Source organism: Dermacentor albipictus, chromosome 3 (assembly GCF_038994185.2).
Source record: "Dermacentor albipictus isolate Rhodes 1998 colony chromosome 3, USDA_Dalb.pri_finalv2, whole genome shotgun sequence".
NCBI lineage: Eukaryota > Metazoa > Arthropoda > Arachnida > Ixodida > Ixodidae > Dermacentor > Dermacentor albipictus.
In genome coordinates, this window is record NC_091823.1 from 87,852,336 (window position 1) to 87,864,722 (window position 12,387).

At 45.3% G+C, this 12,387-nt stretch overlaps 1 protein-coding gene across 2 annotated transcripts in view; it reads left to right on the plus strand.

Annotated features, from left to right (window-relative positions):
* The first annotated feature begins 890 nt into the window (after positions 1-890).
* Positions 891-12,387, plus strand: part of LOC139057453 (dopamine receptor 1-like) — a 556,142-nt gene continuing 544,645 nt past the window's right edge. For both annotated transcript variants that reach the window (XM_070535761.1, XM_070535759.1), the window contains exon 1: positions 891-2,340. The gene's annotated coding sequence lies outside the window, so the exon portion shown is untranslated. The remainder of the gene's footprint in view (positions 2,341-12,387) is intronic.

Genomic DNA, 12,387 nt, shown 5'->3' on the forward strand with positions numbered 1-12,387 from the left:
GCAAAGCAGCTGACGGAAGAGGTCATAGCGTAAATGTAACATGGATATTGAGACTACAAAGAACTGCGCGTATATGATATTCAAATCTCCTTGCCGGAGAAATTAAAATAACAACATATAGATAAAAAATAATTAAAAATAACGATGCAGGTAAAGCCCTCCGCTGTAGTTTAGCTTGTCCGATTATTATTGGAAAAATTAAGGCGATGCGCCGGCGAAGGAAACAAAAAATGCAACAGCACTAGAGCAGAGACGAAGCGCAGCGTCATTTTTATTTACTCTTACTTCTATTTTATTTATTTACTTTTTCCACTGCAGACACGAGCGATAAGAGAGAGTAGAGGCAAGAGTTGTCGCACATAAAATAACAATCACGTGACATAAACTAATAGTGCATAAATAATTGTAAAAAAAATCGTATTGCTGAAATGCTTGCTGCGATAGTTTAGTAATTTAGCGATAATAAAACTGACTGCGTTTTCTTATTAAGGTGAATTTACTTGGCGGCAAACATCCATTGATGGGCATTTACGCTGTTCCTGTCACCCATAAAGCAACATCTAGGCAGACCTGGTCAATCAGGCAGACCAATCAGTAGAGTCAACGAATCAGACAAAGCTCGCAGCTGTATAGTTTAATTGTCCGCTTCTTTCTAGCAAAAGTGAACGCGACGCTCCAGAGTTCAAGCCGCGGGGGCGCTCCTCGGCATCCTGTCAACTTTTGCCGCCGCGCTCTCTCCACGCTTCCTCTCTGAGGAAAAAAAAAACAGCAGAGCGCTCTGCTCGCCCTCTCTTCCCTCGTTTTTCTTCGCGGGTGAAAACGCGCACCACGTGACACGCGCGCGCGCGCGGGCGGCGCGCGCCTTCCGACGGTCGGCGATCAGTGTTCGGCGGGCAACGGTACGTTGGCAGCTGCTGCGGCCGCGAGCTCTGGCGCGCCCACGTATTCTTCGGAGTGCATCATCCGAGTGCATCACCCCTTCCCTTCTCTCTCCAGCATCATCCGTCGCTTCTCTTCGCCGACGCTTGACAATGCGACGAGCCGTGGTGTGACGAACGCCTGCCTACACTTGGAAACAGACACCGCATTTCGAACGTACGGCACCGTACTTTTGCTGCGAATTCGCCGGCCGTTGTCCACGCTGCGAGGGATTGTTCTAGCCGGCCGGCGCGAAACTTTGCTCCCGGCCGTCCGGGCGTCAATCGGAGGAGCTCTTCAGGAAACGCTGGTAAAAAAAAAAAAAAAAAAAGTGTCGCTCATTAACGGCTTCGAAGACGCGCTGACGACTTAGTGCGTTACACTGGTGTCGGTCGGTCAGAAGTTTCGCTGCTGCGCAAGAGGAACATCCCGGAGGGAGACAGGACACCCGCAATCCGAAACCGGCTCTGCTTGCGTCGCGTCCTACCGTTGCCGCCTTTATTGCTGACGTGCTTGTTTTAGTGATGTATTAGAGTTCCCGTGTGCGACGAAGAAGCGAGCGATCGACATACGTCTAATTAATCTGCTCGGGTGTTCGCCTGTGCTCTTTCTTTTCTTCTTATTCTCTTTAATTTCCCATTTCGCCTCATTCTGTGCACGTGCTGACGGAGGGTAATGCAGTGAGGACTTCTTTCTTTGTTCCTTCCTTCGCAGTGTCTTCGTTTTCCTTCTTCAAAGAAATCAGTTCACTGACCTCGTCTCCTTCTCTATCGCTCTCTCTTTCTCGACCACCCGATTTCCTCCAAAGTGTCATTCATTGGCGCACCTCTGCGCTTTGCTTTGCTCCGCGATGCAACTTCTGAAATATCTCGTGGCATTTCGTCGGACGGGACAGCTTTGAAGGGGAGTGTCGCGCAAGAAATTGGCTTGTCTACGGCGAGCACTTACAGAAGTGCGCACTAAGCCACGTTCGTCACTAGCTTAGAACACCTGTAATTCCTGTTATCGTGATAGTTCGAGGTGTAGTAGTAATTGCTGGCGGTCTCTCTTGCCGTGTGCGGGTTGGTGGATTTCACCTCTTATTTTTTTTTTTCGCTACGTGTGCATATCGGTGAGTGTAACTTGTGTCAACACAATGTGCTCCAGTCAACGAAATTCTGCTCTCCGGCTTCTCGCGACCACGCCCTTCCAAGTGTAATCGTGCGACGCTAGCGGCCTGTCCACTCCGGCATCTTCGTCACTCGTCCTGTGAACTTCTTCACTTCGTTTCCTGCTCCTAGTGTTGTTGCTGCCACGGGATTTGTTGCGCTCTGTTCTTTGGATTCGTTTGGGTGCGAACGCCGGCGTGGAAACAAAAGCCTGGTCCTTCACACCGCCGAACGAGGCAGTGCTGTCTAACGGATGCCCTCGACGAATTAACAGGTGGGTGGGCACTTCCTGGTTTTTCCTCAATTTTCATGAGCGACAACTAGAGCGTCGTCTGATGACGCTTTATAAAATTCAAGAAAAAAAAGAAAGAAAGAAAAAGAACAAAACGAAGAAAGGGAATGCAGCTTCGTTGACGAGGAAATACGGAAGCTGCAGCACATGCTTGGTGGGGTATACGCGTCGCGCGCAGATGCACGTCACCATTCCTGCACTGAACCTGCAACGCGTTAAATGTCATGGTTGCCTCGCCCTTGACACCCCTACGTGTTTCGTCCGCACTTGTACGATGTAGCATAGCAACAGCTTTTTTATTATACCAGCCGACACTGTGGCTGTCGTAATTTCTCTCTGTCATTATTTTTTTCGCAATTTCTGCAGATTAAATGCTTAACAGAACAGACGATACCGGACGCTTTTCTGTGTGCGTAATATTCACTTACTGTAAACTAAAATTATTTGGTAAACTTGTAGGGAGAGTAACATGCAGAACGTGCAAAGACCCTGGGCCCACTTTCACACACACGAAAGAAGGGCTTAGAATTATTCGTAATGGCAAGTTCCAGCCAATCCTGGTGCTCGACATACCATTAGTAAAAGCGGGTGACCAATTGCAAACAGCACTTACGGGCGAAAGGTATCGCGAATTTGGCCCCTGATTCTGCGTTCCGGAAGCTGGTGAAAACCTCAAGATCAATTAGAGGTGTTATGAAAAATATAAATAAAAAAACTAAGCCTAGAGCATCCATTCTAGCTGAGCTAAAGAAAGGCTTGTGTGTGCTTAGCTTACTGGGCAATTGAGATGAAAGTAAATTCAGGGATGATATAGGGGGAGTGCAAGCTCAATGACTTGAAAATCGCATGTTAGGGACTTTTTTTTCGTGCTTTTTTTTTGCGTCCCAATTAATGCTTTTGTGTTCATCCTTACTTTCACCAGTGCCCAACTCAGAGACAAGGGTGGTCGACCTAGCGCGAGTACATAAATTATTCATTTACAAACATCAAGGAAACAGAGAGCGGAATGAACAAAAGTCTCCTGTGGATGCGATACAAATTACTGTTCAAGTCACATGAGAAAAAATTGTGCTTCACAACTTATTTAGTCTTCGTAACACGTAACACGTAATAGAACGACATGAAAATTATGGCAAAGAAGACTTAAGGGCACCGCCGTGTCTTTTCATTATTTGGTTATTCAAACAGCTTTACAAACTGTAACATAGCCGACTGAAACCTCAGGAATCTTTCGCTGATCATTGGGGCCATATTATTTATACTTGCTGACGTATACTTATTGGGCTCAGAGCGGTAACCGAAGGAGCGATTGCAAAGCCTTGTTCAATTATTGTCTCCACCGTGAGTCCCTCCATTTTCTTTTTCTTCTAGCATTTCCAGTAGACGATATCTCGCACGCCCTAATTTTACCCGATTCTTCGTTTCGGGATCCGTCAAGTGACAAACGCGCGCTCAGAAACGTCGATGTAGATTCGCGAAATGCAGTATCACGATGGTGAAAAATGCAGCTGAATAGCAGACGCCGCGCCCATCGCTTTCTCAGCTGCCGCCATGATTGCGCTGCTGTTCGTGCGCTGGCTGCTAGTGCGGATCGTGACGGGCGACAGCTCTCTTTCTGGATGCCTCGGAACAGCGAGCAACGCACTTCCCCTGTGCGCAGCTGCAGCTGTGCATTAGGCGTCATTAAGAGCGCTTGGCCTTATGGATAGAACTCATGAATTCACGATTTTATTGTAGATTTATTTGAAGGTGGAGGGTGGGGAGACCCTTATGGATTTATTTATTACTACGTTTCTTCCGCTGCAAATGTCGCGCGCATAAAGTAATATTACGACAACTAATGTTGAACAAGTGCATGCTGCAGTAGTTTTAATAACTTCCGGGAAGCTGCGGCTGTAGCATACGGAGCAGTGAGCGACATAACTACACTTTCGTATGCAAAAGAAGAACCCGCCCAGTAATTTGTGTTCTGATAGGAAAGGCCACGCATAGCTAGGACTTCCTAAGAGCAGCGTGAACACGATGAGCGGTGACGGGAACAGCAACGTCAATAGACAGTCATAGAATATCGTTTGAAACCAAATGTAAACGCATTACGTACGTAAAGAAATAGCGCTGTCATCACTTCGCATGCTTCCAACATTAGTGAGTGGTGATTCGCGTGCGCGGTGATAACGTACGTTTTTTGGCGAGTTTAATATTCGTAATGTTTACGCACGCTAATAGCGTTGTCCAATACGGAGGCACCTATGGCTCTCGTTGATAGATACCCTCTCGCTATTGTTTATCGCCAGTAACTATTGAAATTAAGGTTCGCTTCATCTAAACTCCCCTGAAACGTTAGTTATGAGTGCATAGCGCGTCCAGTTTCCGAAAACATTCAATGATTCCGGTGTCCGTGTGCCTAAACGAGACGCGTCCGCATAGAAACAACAGGATCGTTATTAATGTATTCCCTTGGCTTGGATACGTTTCTCATAAGGCACCAGACTGCACTCTGTCCTATAACGTCCTTCTTGCGTCTGCGTTCCTACACGTTCAACTGCGCATCTTTTAGGGACTCGCACTGCGACGAACGAATATATATATATATATATATATATATATATATATATATATATATATATAAAGCTTGGGTGATTAACTGCTGCGCCTCCGCAGCTCCTACAACTTCAAAATTTACGTTTCACACTGTTAATTCCTGCAAAATCTTTTCTTCCTGTGCCCCATATTTCCCGCACTATGTATTATTGTATACTACCTAGTGCTTCCAAGGAGAGAGATATTCAATGTATTCGATGATCATCTGTTTCTTCCGCATACCTCTAGCTTTTCCTACCTATCACCCGTTGACATGGCCAAGCTCTCCTTGACTTTACAATAGCTACATCGATGATCTTTTGCCGACATTTGGAGTGCGGGTTGGCAGCAGGCATTCTTGTGCAACAAGTGCGCGACGTCGCTCGTGCGCTCTGCTTCATCAGCGTTTTACATCGCCGCTCTTTCATTGCTTTTGGTTTGCAACCATCACAAAGTTTCATATGCAGGGTCTTTAAACATTTGAAAAATACTTCAAGATTGCTTGTGGAGGTACAACTCCAATCTATGAGCTGGTCTACTTGAAAATGCATACATTAATTGCAGAAAAGTTTGAAATGAATTATCGGATAATTAACAAAATTGCACTAATTAAGTTCTAAGCTAATTACGTTATGGCACATATTGCAATTTAGAAATTCTAACGGGTGAGGCTACAAGGAATATCAACTTGAAAATAATGGTATGGATGAACCAGTTACGAGATATGCGCCGTCAAACACTGTAAAAATGCGCTGTCGTTTCACTTACTTTTTTAACAAAATGTCGTTTTATGCATTGAAGCACGAAAGTAACTGGAACGCGAATGCATTTCTCCGCAAATTTCTGGAATGAATATCTCGAAACTGGTGTTATCTTGAGAATTCGTTCCAAGCGGAACCGCCTTGCGAATTTTCCTGCTAGAATTTGTAAATCGCAATATGTGTCTTAAGGTAATTAGTTAAAAAGTGATTAGTGAGATATTGTTAATTAGTCAATTATGCATTTCAATTTCTTGTGGAAGTAATGTCCGCCTTCTCGAGTAGATAAGCTCATGGACAATAATTGTGCTATCTGCCACAGGTAATTTTTCGAACATTTTTGAAAGTGTTCGCTGAAGCACCCGATTCGTGCTTCCATCGATGACACACGAATACTATTAGTGATGTTTTGGGACTTATTGCACGCTTACTCGTGTTCACAGCCTCCCATTAGGTCTTTTTGAATATATCTGCATTGATTTATACATTTGACGTGGTACGTTTAGTTCCGGGGCCGTGTTATGTGTCCTGAATTATAACAGTGGCTAGTGTGCGCATACTAATTCCGTGCCTAACTATTATGCAGAAAATGAGGTATCCACCCAAAGGCACCAAACTGCTACGATTGAAAAATTGCTACAAATTCGTCCCGGACCAGTACAAATTTTTCTTCAGCTGCGAGGCTTTTTCTTTCGATGAACCCGTGTGGGTTTCCTTTGTAGCAATTTGCTACGTTTGGGTGGATGTCTCATGTTTCCTTTATTAACTACTTCTCTCCACCCGTCGGTTTCCGCAGAACTATTACGTCAAACCAATTCCGCGTCTGCTCCGAAGTGTGTGCATTGTGCGGGGAATTTCTTCGGAAATGTCATCGTTTCTCAGCTGCGCGTCAGTTCCCATATGACGTGTCTCCAGTTGAGTTTCAAACACGTCATGAAAACTCGGCTACGTCTCGGCATATATCAAAGTGCTGCTTCTGTTTCGCCTTTTGCGCGCGCTTGTGTGTGCTGTGGGGTGGAGGGGGGGGGGGGGGAAGGGGCAAGTGTGCGTGTGTGCATGCCTAGGGAAGCTTCTACCCGGTATGGTTAGCTTACTTTCATTTGCCCTGTTTGGCATAATTATTAATCCGAAAGCATTACGCGCCCTCTAAAGCGGAAAATCCGGCGTCCGGAGCTCTCATCCAATTGCACCAAAAACCACGTGACCAAGTGATGATGTCACGTTCCCGGCGCCATACCTGCTGCGGCTCGCATTGCGAATGCCCACGGTGAACAGCCACGGCGTAAGACGGACGCCGTGGCCCACACGCAAAATTAGATTAACATTGATTAAAGTGGATTAATTTGGATTGAGAGGGATTAGCTTGGATTTATTTATTTATTTATTTACTTACTTACTTACTTACTTATTTATTTACACGAGTTACCCCTAAAGGTCCTCTGGTTGAGGGCATTGCATAGGGGGGTCTGGTACAAGTATAGTGCAGGCGTATACAAAATTTATGAAGAAATAATACAGTAGAAAGGGTACAGAAAGAGGTATATAACTATTACATATATTTACATGTTACATGAACAACACACAGGCGTAATAACTCTAGTTATTGGTTGTTAAAAGAGAACGAATAAAGAACGCAGTCAGACAAAGGTGCAAAGTTCGGTAACGATTAAGGTACAGAGCAAAAGAAGTATAAAGTAAAGTAAATGGAATAAAAGTGCATAATACAATTAAACATATAGTGAGAAGAAAAGACCAGTGCAATATTAATCAGGGATGGTCGCATGCACGTTATCACGAATGAGGTCTTGAGATTGGCTGATGTTAGTTTCTGTAGCAATGTGTGATGGCAACTGGTTCTCATTTTTTGGTGTGCGAACGCGTTATGAAAGATAGTGTTTTGAGCGGCAAATTATTTGTTTCACTTTGCTAGGATAGTCCCTGCCAGGAAAGATAGCTACTGGTAGCAGGAAAAAGTCATGATGAAGGGATGTGTGATGAGAAACTTCATGAAAAAGTGTTAAGCCAGCAAGTTTACTGCGATGCGAAAAGTCTTGCAGCGCTACTTCTTAAAGTAGTGGCAGTAGCGAAAGGTGAGTATTCCGAGTAGATGAAGCGAACAGCACGGTTTTGAAGGGCTTCGATGTCATTGCTAATGCAGTGATTATAAGGATTCCAGATGGCTGATGAATATTCGACTTGAGCTCGGATTAACGTGGTGTAACCAAGTTTACGAAGGTGAATAGGCGCTTGTCTAATGTTACGTTTAAGACTGCCGAAAGAAAGATCAGCGGAAGCAAGGGTAGTGCTAATATGGTGATCCCATGATTATTCAGATTGTAAATGAAGGCCAAGGTACTTGTACGCTGATGTCAGTTCAATAGAGATATGGTTTATTTGTAAGATTAAGGTACACGGCAACAATGGTTAGTTAATGACATAGCCTTTATTTTACTGTGGTTAAGTTGCGTTAGCCAGGACGAGCACCATCAACTTATCCTGTTAAGGTCGCATTGTAATGCCAGCTTGTCGGGGATGCAGGGTATATTACGATATATGACGCAATCATCGGCGAAGAGTCTAATTGTGGGTGACAGATAGAAGATCGTTAATATAATTTAAGAATAGTAACGGACCAGTCACACTGGCCTGGCGGACACCAGAAGTCACATATCCGAAAGACGAGGTAGTGTCATTGACAGAAGTGAATTGCACGCGAGCTGATAAGAAATCCATGCGAGAACGTTAGGGTGAATATTCAGCTTTTCCAATTTGGTCAATAGCAGGTTGAATATGGTTGAATAGCAGGTTGAAGTTGCATGGCATGAGTTAGGTTGGTGCAGAATAGAGCAAGGTGGATTAAGGTGGAGCGTTAATTTAAGCTGATGACTACAGACAAGTCCTCATGCTTTCGCATTCAAATAAAGTAGGTATACCTAAGTGAATGTCAACTGTCTTTCCATATCATGCCGAAAATTTTGTGAAAAACAACCCCGGTTGCTATCCTAAAATGCTTTAGGCTCTGATATATAGGAGTGCGAAATGCCGCTGTCGAGGTCTCCTTATTATGTGACCTATTCTTCCTTTTTTCTTTCTTTTCTTTCAGGCTAGCAGTTTTTTTTTTTTTTTGCTCTCTCGCCCCTTTTCGTTGTCGCTGGTCGGTCTTTCTAGACGCTGTGGTATTTCCGAGGTAGGAAGCTCCCTCGGGGACGCTCGGTAATTTCCTCAGCCTAGTCGGTGTCCGGAAACCTCGAGTGCTCTCCGGCCATAAGTGATTTTGCGTGCTGAAGAGCTGCTGACTATTGGCGAAGGAATAATTAACTTCTTATATTTTGCATTTTTACCGGCATTAGGTCAAGAAGAAAAATGCATTTGAAAAGAAACGTGAGAGGACAGCAGAACGTGCACTGGCTTGAAAAGTCTCACGAATGGCTTGTTCACACCTCCACGATGCTATATTTATGGGGTAATTTCCGTCTTTCGCTTGACGAGGGAATTCAATGTTCTTCTCTCGGTGAATTGGATTTGCAGCGCAGTCCGCAAATCCCCGCCATAGTGTCGAATTACATCGCTGGACTTCACCTATCGTAGCCAACCTTCGACCCACCCTAGATGCAATGCAGAGGCAATTTCGGGAGAAACCAGGGTCGACGCTGTTTCACAGAAAGTGTCAGAGTTGGCTCTTTTCAGGCTTGGCTGTTGCCACCGTTTCCAAAGAATGCGGTGGCTGTGGTCACCCTGAAGGAGGGTTCTTAGTCTGTCAAAAGCCTGCGCTGGGCCCCATCGTGGTACAGGCAGGCGCTGGTTCTTGGAGTGAAGTACACAGAGACGGATGTTGCCGTTTAGAGACATACATGATCGATGACTTATAGAAGTTTGGCGTACACGAACTCGTCTCGTTCGTCAGCTCAGGGTCGTCGAATAGACGAAGGCGCGACACGCAATCGCTTGTCAGTTATTTTGAAGGGACTCAGGTTGCATCACCAGCTCTTAAGCGTCGAAAAGACGATGAAGCTGGAAAAGGATTCAACAGCTGCACTCTCGCCGGTGAAGCGCCATTCGTCCAGAAGTACCGCCAGACACCACAGCACCAAGCAGCAGTGGCAGCAGGTGCTCGGCGGACCGTATCTTAGAACGCACACGGTGTCACGCGAGAGGAGGTCCATGGTGCCTGAAGTTTTAGATGATGTGCTCGGTAATGGTGCCGTGTCGCGTTTCTGCGTAGGGTGCATCGATAATACCGCACCCTACTCCTAAATGAAATAAATTATGATGTCTTACGCGCCAAGACCACGATCAGATTACGAGTCACGCCGTAGTGTGGGACTCCGGAAATTTTTAACACCTGCCGGTTCTTTAACGCTCTTTCGTCTTGCCGGCTCGGCTCACCACTGCTTCACTTAGACCGCCTACCACAGTGCGTGGCATTTCCCCGATTTTAAAGCGATTGGTCGAATCATTTTCTGACATACCTCTGCGGAGTAAGCAGGCGCACAGCCGTTGTCCTGTCATCACTGTCACGCTATCGTCACGACGCTGTTGTCGTCACGCTGTCGTGATAACGTCGCCATGGCAGCCTCTGCCGTAATCGTCGTTTCGCCATCTCCATCCTACTCGTTCCATCGTCATCCTGGCATGTTGTCAAGCAAAATATATCGGTAACCTGTGTCGCCATCATCCAAAATTTTTGACATCGTCTCCGGAAGCCTCAGAAATATCTTATATCTGAGGTCCGCATAAGCTACTCGCGTAGTTTGTCAATCATCTTCGGCGATTTCGGCAACATTTTTTTTTTCGTTTTTGTGATGTATCCAGCTTTGTATTTACCTTTTTCCGTGGTTCCACCAACTTTACCTAGTCGTTTGTAGTCATTGTTTTTCCAACTGGATTGAAAAGCATCCTCCACGACGCTTTAATACTAGTCTCCTCCATTCATTCTTTTTCTTCCTAACTTTTTCGTTTTTACGATGACATCGTTTGCCCTTATCTTTACCTTAACTCCTCACTGCGTGTGCACTCGCCACGGTTTTCTAACCTGAAGAGTTCGATTTTGGTTAGGGTGAAAAGGAAGATAGGAGACTCCACGATTGCTTTGCGATGAGGAAGTTAAACAACGCTTGTTTTGTTTGCTACCTTTATATTTTGTCTCTTCCATTCTGCTGATCTGCTTCCCTGAAATTTTATCGCCTCGAAACCCATTTTGCGGGTCTCTATCACACCTCAACATTTAAAAAAGAAGGAAAGAAAAGAAAGGAGATAGCATTCATGACATTCGACCCAACACCACAAAAAAAAAACTTCTCACCAATCGAACACTGAACGTTGTTACAGTAAGGGAGCAGAAGTACTATTTTAGCAAACCACAGTGATTAACCGCGGTGTGAGTCGGCTCCTGCAACGCCTTTCTTTGAGGCCACGCATCTACGTGAAAAGCTAACAAATAACATTTTTATATGCGACTCACCTATGTCGCAGCCTTCACTCTACATTAGGGAGCGTTCCTTTTGTTTTCACCAAAAAATACGAGCGAGCGCGCTATTTTTACAATTTGGTACATTGACCGCTCCAATGCAAACGGAGATAGAGATGAAGAACGAAATGCAGGGAGCTCAACCGTCACCGAACACGGTTAGCTACCCTACATGTTTAGAAAGGGGGAAGTAAAGATTAGAAGGAAGAAAAGCAGCCGGCGTACGCACACACAGATGAAATCCAGACCAATTCCCCTCAACACGCAAACTTTGCGGCAAACCAGGAGACTTCCTACGCACCCTCCTCACATGCCCCACCTTCCCTCATCCACCATCACCTGCCGTGGCAGTGTCTTACTGGGAGATTCTTCTGACCTGCACTTCCGCTCAAGACCAGTGCCAGATCATCTCCAGTGCAATAAGAAGGATTGCGCTTCAAGGGCTCCCCTTCGCTTTGTAAGGGTGCCCTCTCAAAGTAAGGGAGCACCCGAGTGCCATGAAGGGGATTCACCCCCACCATTCATATCATTGGCAATAAATGTTTCTACCACCCCCACTCAGACGAATGTTCCCTCACGTACGACCACAACAAATCGCGTAGTCTAATTTCCTTCTAGGAGCGGGATAGCACTTTGATCGGCTTGTGCGTACTAGACTTCTTCGGACATGGTGCCGAGATGGTTACTTCCGAGAACTGTATGTCGTCTAAGCAGCTGAGACTCGTGCGCAGAGCATATTGTGCATGGTCGAAGGGTGGACAGTGGCACAAAATGTGCAGTAGCAAGTAACTGCTCAAGAAGTGCTTGTCTCAGGCAAATAGTCAAATCATATAAAATAGGAAGCACTTGTCTGCGCAGGTGTGCACACAAAGAAGAAACTGACATTCGGAGACGCCCTATTTATGTACAGCCCGTGGAAAAAAATAAGGAGCGGCTCGCCTTGGCTTCCTTGCCGATTGGCTGTGCATGCACATAACAGCAGTGCACACATGTTTCATCAGAGTGCTGAGGCTAAGAGTGCGCCTTTTAATCATGCCCATCAGTTGCCTGCAGAATTTTTTCCCAAAAAATCAATTCATCTATTTGTAAAGTTGTAGATTAAAGCCACAAGTTTTGCTGCTGAGATCACAAGCTCGACGCTGACCGTGGTGGCCGCATTTATATGGAGGCGAAATTTCAAAAAAAAAAGCTTTCTTTTACTGAAATATAGGTGCACGTTAATGA